Source organism: Macrobrachium rosenbergii, chromosome 6, assembly GCF_040412425.1.
Source record: "Macrobrachium rosenbergii isolate ZJJX-2024 chromosome 6, ASM4041242v1, whole genome shotgun sequence".
NCBI classification, from domain to species: Eukaryota; Metazoa; Arthropoda; class Malacostraca; order Decapoda; family Palaemonidae; genus Macrobrachium; species Macrobrachium rosenbergii.
The window spans coordinates 49,649,801-49,656,511 of record NC_089746.1 but is presented as its reverse complement, the minus strand read 5'-3'; positions in this window follow the sequence as shown (position 1 = coordinate 49,656,511).

Below are 6,711 nucleotides of genomic sequence, written 5' to 3'. Positions count from 1 at the left end.
AACCAATCTTTTTTTATTATTTCTGCAGACGCAGAATCTTTCATTTACCCGGTTCGGTAAACTCTAATTCTTACAAAAATGTTGGTTTTGCATCGTTAATTGTTGAGCACTTCTAAGGATGATTATTAGTAAATACAGAATTAATTAATTGCAGATAAAACTAACTGATCAAAGTGCGTTATGGTGATACCGATGGGAAGTGATTACCAGATATGAGGAAGAAAACGAGTAATATGTTTTTATATATGTATTTATATATATATATATATATATTTATTATTAATAAATTTAATCGTGGTATTTATACCTATATATTACCAGAATATGAAGAGGAAGAACGAGTTTTGAATATGTTTATATATATATATATATATATATATATATATATATATATATATATATATATATATATATATATATATATATATATATAATATATATATATATATATATATATAAACCTTAATATTTATATTAACTAAGGATTAATTTGAGCCTGTTTAATCTTGCCATTTGAGTTATTACTGAGGCATTGCCACCGCAGACAGAGAATACATAAAGTAATTTTATTCAAGACATTAAGCCTTAAACGCGTTTCACGAAGGTACAATACCTAAGAAGAAAAGTTTAATTTTAATATTTACATTCCATTTCTTAAGGAATGTGTTATTGTCCGAGGTCCCTCATTTTTTGAGTATTTTTTTATTTATCTATAAGCAACTTTGGTTCATAATTAAGTGATAAGAAGCAACCTTTCCTCTTTTAATTTAGAGAATGTATGTGCGTGTGTCTGTATTGTTAGTATTATAATTCTTCTTCTTAGAGAGAGAGAGAGAGAGGGAAAATGAGACTTTTAGTTACATATGAAAAAGTAACAATATTAAACGGATCACTGGTAGCTTTGAGAACTTTTGTTTTCCTTGGATTATTTTCGTGTAAAATGACTTCTCCATTTTAATATAAATCATTTTTGAATCCCCAGTCTTTACCAGTCTCCGCAAACTGATGCGAGCGAATGTCAACAGCAGTATAGAAGCTGAAGCATTGTTTGTTTTCATATCCGATGTAAACAGGCAGAGGATTTTAAATCTCTTAAGAACTCTGTGTCTATATAAGCTCGATTCCCCACACCCTCGACAAGCAATTCGAAGATAATCCAATTTATTATTTTCCCTGTTACTCAACTACCCTAGACCGGGAAGCATGTATATATATTACAGGCAAAAGCCCAAATTTTATTTGGTCCACGGAGTCTTGCCTCTCTCTCTCTCTCTCTCTTTAGTCTTTCTTTATTTGCTTTTAATCTTATTCTTCTGTTCAGTGCGTATTTGCTCTTCCTCTGAAGGTCACTCGAAATGAAAGGAAAACATTTTCCCGTTTATTTGTCATTCATGTGCGTGAGGGGGAAGTCAGTCCAGGCTCGGATGCAAACCTATTTCGAGGTAGTACCTATACTCCGAAATTTATTCCAGGTTAGTCCGCCATACAGGAAACGCATAGAGGACAGGAACTTCCACTGCCAAGCTGTCAGTCGTTGGCAAATAGTTTTATTTACATACACGAATTACAAGTAAAGATTTTATATATACAATGAGAAAAGTTAAATTGATTCGTTGACAGCGTTTCGTTTATGTTACAGAATAAATAAATAACAGTTGAGATGTATAACACTAATAACATATATATATATATATATATATATATATATATATATATATATATATATATATATATATATATATATATATGTATATATATACATATATATAATATACATATATATTATATACTCGTATATACATATATGTTACAATTTGGGAAAATAACAGTAAAAGAAGTGACTCCTGTACCTTAAAGTTAATTATGATAATTTTTCCTCCGCTAATTAATACTTATAGTACAATACTTCTAATTTATTTAAACAAAACAGGAATATATGGTACAGTATTTTTAAAAATGTGTTCCTTTATTTTTAAATGTCAATTTTAGAAGAGAATACAAGTAGTTACGGAGAGAGAGAGAGAGAGAGAGAGAGAGAGAGAGAGAGAGAGAGAGAGAGAGAGAGAGAGAGAGAGAGTTTTATTAACTTAGGAAGTAAATGATATTCATAAATTTAACAGAAGGGAACATATCTACACATACTTGATAAATATTGTTATTTTCATAAAAATAAAAATAAAAATTAAAACTAAATAAACAAAACAAAAAAAAAGTTAAATGACCATAAGCGTTATACTGACCAAGTTCTCTCTCTCTCTCTCTCTCTCTCTCTCTCTCTCTCTCTCTCTCTCTCTCTCTAAATAAATAAGTAAATAAAAGAAAAAAAGTTAAATTGACCACAAAGGTTATACTGACCAAGTTCTTCCTCGTCTCTCTCTCTCTCTCTCTCTCTCTCTCTCTCTCTCTCTCTCTCTCTCTCTCTCTCTCTCTCTCTCTCCCAGCCCCCTGCTTCTCCTCCTTACTCTCCTGTTTCCTCAAATTCGAATCCACACGTCCGAGAAAATTCTCTCATCGCATTTAATTACACGACCGATATAAAAGCGGATAAGAGTCTCCTTTAGCACCGGCAATACGCTTTCATGGCAGCTGGGGGAATGTGGCCAGCCTTTTATCTGATAACAAGCTTTTCAACTTCTCTTTTGTGTCGGGCTGGGCAATATCTATCTATATATATATATATATATATATATATATATATATATATATATATATATATATATATATATATATATATATATATATATATATATATATATATATATATATATATATATATATATATATATATATATATATATATATATATATATATATATATATATATATATAATATAATATAATAACATATATATATATATATATATATATATATATATATATATATATATATATATATATATTTTTGCACATGTACGTATGTATGTATGTATGTATAGCTTGTATTTATGTCGGAGCTTCCTTTTCCTCGTTTTTGAAAGAAGATAAAGATAAAATAATAAGTTTTACCAGTACTTCAAAATTATCTCGTAGTTTGACTCTAGTTCAAGGTTGTCCAAACTTTAAAATCCCCGTCTTTAAAATTATAAAGATGCTGTATTTTCTCTGTAAAAGGAATTTGAAATGATTATACAACCCGTTTGAAGATTATTTCCAATAACTTTCGTCTTTTGTCCTAGAATTTGTTTTTAGATAATTTGGAAAGGTATCTCGCAGTTTCTTCTGTGTTTAAAATAGTTTATAAAAGAAAAACGCTAAATGTCAGAGGACTTTGCTGCATTTCAACTGAATGCTGTAGTTTTGAATCCTCTGGACATTGTGGGTTTACAGCTGAATTTTATGTTTGTTGAAAACACTTCGTATTTCTAGGCTGAATATGAAATTTCACTGATTTGTTGCATAATTATATTTAAAAAGGTCTGAGTTTTAAGTTGTACACAGCTAAAATGAAGACAGATGACCACTTAAGCAAAATTTTCTTACCACGATGACAGAAAAAGACCACAGCAACGCCATTCCTTAAACAAATGAGTTCACATTGGCGTACCACACACCCACACACACACGCACGCACACACACACACACACACACACGCGCGCACACACACGCGCACACACACATCATACATCGCCATGCATAAAACATATCACAATCTTAGCAACTGGGTTCGTGTAACATGGTCGGCATAATAACGAACGGTTGCCCTCTTAAATCCTCCTCGTATAAGGTATTCAAGAAGTGTATTGACCTCGGGCAAAGTGCAAGTGCGCAACTTGCTTAACATTCTGTTCGGTACTGGTCTCGATCCCGTACCGGGAAAACGTGTTGGACATATTTAGATTCATTGCCTGGGCTGAAGACACAGAAGGATTGAGATATCAACATTTGATCTTTTCTTGCTCGTGTTCTTCAGGGATGCGGAGTCACACTCTCTCTTGCAACTAATGTAATTCTCAAGCATTTAATCATCCTGCAGGTTTTTCTCTGAAAGTCAGGTCACACGCTTTTGTTCCACGGCTAACTTTGTGTCGTGTAATACATCTTGGGAGAAAAACAGTTATTCAATCTTTAATGATTCAACTTGGCACTGTTTTGGAAAGCAGACCTTCTGTGATGTGATGTTCGCTAAGAAAAAATTAGGTTCTAATCTTTCCCGTTTAATAAATTTTATACTGTTTTTAGCTCGTAACTTCCTGTAATGTAATGCACATTCGGGTAAAAGTGGGGTATTGCTTTTGTTTATTATTTGACCTTAGCACATTTTTTTAGGGTACGTTTCCTGTAAAAAAAAAAAAATTTGTCTCATTTGGTCCACATGAAGCTACTCCTCGCCTTTGCACCTTACCACAGCGTAAGACTGGCTTAAACCTAAATCAACGCACCAAATACAACACACCAGTTTCTTGAAATACAACACACCAGTTTCTTAAACGAGAGTCAACGTTCATAACACTAGAAAATTCAGTTCCACAGAATGACTGTAGAGGTGATGAAAGCTTTCCTCTCCTTAGTATTTCCGTTTCTTCATAAATTGACTTGTGATAAGGATTACAACATTAAATAGCCTTATTTTTAACCGGAGAATGTACTGAAAATTCCTTCATTTAGAATAAAAATCTTCAAGTGATGTTTAATCATTACCTTCAATAATATTTTTAATGTGATCGAATTAAACACAGCAGATCGCTTAAAGACGCTGAGATGCCGGAGAGAGACATTCATTCAGTCTCTGTTAACTATTTATGCAGTGCAGAGAAGCTGATTAAGACGAATGATCCCCCTGATGAACAAGTACACCTGTGCGAATGTCCCCCCCACTCGGCTGACACGGGACAGGTGACTAGTGACAGGTGACACGGTGGACCTGGAATGGACTTGAAGTGTGAAGTGTAGACTCCACACCTTGAGTAGTTACTTGTCACAGCGTAAAACGTACGCCAAAGATCTGATGGTTAATTAAAAAGATAATAAAAGTAATATAAAAGTATTATTTGGGTTAGATACAACCGACAATAATAGTTCGATAACGGTTCAGTAGATTGTGAAGGGTGTCCATATATACATAGACATACAGGATAACAAAAAGGACGAGGAAATCTAACAAATTAGGTTTATCATAGAATATATATATATATATATATATATATATATATATATATATATATATATATATATATATATATATATATATATATATATATATATATATTTATTATATATACATATATATGCATGTACGTATATGTATATATATATATATATATATATATATATATATATATATATATATATATATATATATATATATATATATATATATATATATATATATATATATATATATATATATATATGCATGTATGTATGTATGTATATATACATACTCATCAAACAAGCACACACAAATATATATATATATATATATATATATATATATATATATATATATATATATATATATATATATATATATATATACATATATAAAAATAGCAGCGTCCGCATACGAATAAATTTCAGACACCTCTAATGTATTTCACATAAGACAGCATTGGAAACTTTGCATTCCGCTACTTAAATGCTAATCCCTCACAAAGCAGCATCAGGTCACGCCTGAAAAGAATTTTCATCATTAAAAAAAAATAAATGTATAACTCTCATTTGCATTCGGAGCAGTGACCCTAAAAAAAAGGCAAAGAAATATCATCGCTAATAGAGCCAACCTGTGATAATTGCAGTGTCCAGTAGCCGGCAATGCATCGCATTGCAAATGAACTCATTTGTTTTTATGCAATTTTCAGGAGATCTGGTCCACCTAATGGCTTACTTCGGAGGACAAACACCTCGGCCAGCTGATGTTAAAAGAAAAGGTAAGAAAATCAGCTGTAATTTCTCTCTCTCTCTCTCTCTCTCTCTCTCTCTCTCTCTCTCGTTCTGTATGTATAACGAAGAATACTTGCTTGTTCTTCCGTTTTGGTAAGCTTTGGAATGGTTGAGAATGTTAGAATAGAAAGGTCTAACGTAGATTGTTGAAGTCTTTACCTGAAATAGGTATTTTGTTCCTTGATTTATATATCAGTGCCAAATTTCATGTATTGATCTATTCGTCTAGTTTTTTTTTTTTTTTTTAATCCACTGGTTCATGTAAGTACCCCCTTTCATTAAATAATTTATACTTATTTATGTGTTCCTTACCGTTCTTTTAATTGCGTTTCTCTATGGGTCAATTTAATGAGAACAAGGTAATAAATATCTCTCTCTCTCTCTCTCTCTCTCTCTCTCTCTCTCTCTCTCTCTCTCTCTCTCTCTCTGGACTAATTCATCATTCCCCCACTTCCAGTTCCTGTAAAACTCAGAAATTTTGAATTCCAATTAATTTTCACTAGAAGCGAAATGAAATGCATCAAACGTGTTGAATTAATTTACAAGTGTCACGTTCACGCAGCCATTATTACGTGACGGAATATGATATAGGTCAGGTGTTCACTAAAAAAAGTAATTATAAAATCCTGAGTTACTGACATAATTTATTTCCAGATTGTCATGGGAGGAAAAAAAGAATTATTTCCCAATAATTACTTGCACTGTTAGTACCCAAAAGAATTTTATCTGATATATTTTAACATAATATTAAAGGGAAGAAGCAACTGAACTTGCATTTTCAGTACCCAAACGAATTTTATCTGATATTTTAATATAATATGAAAGGGAAG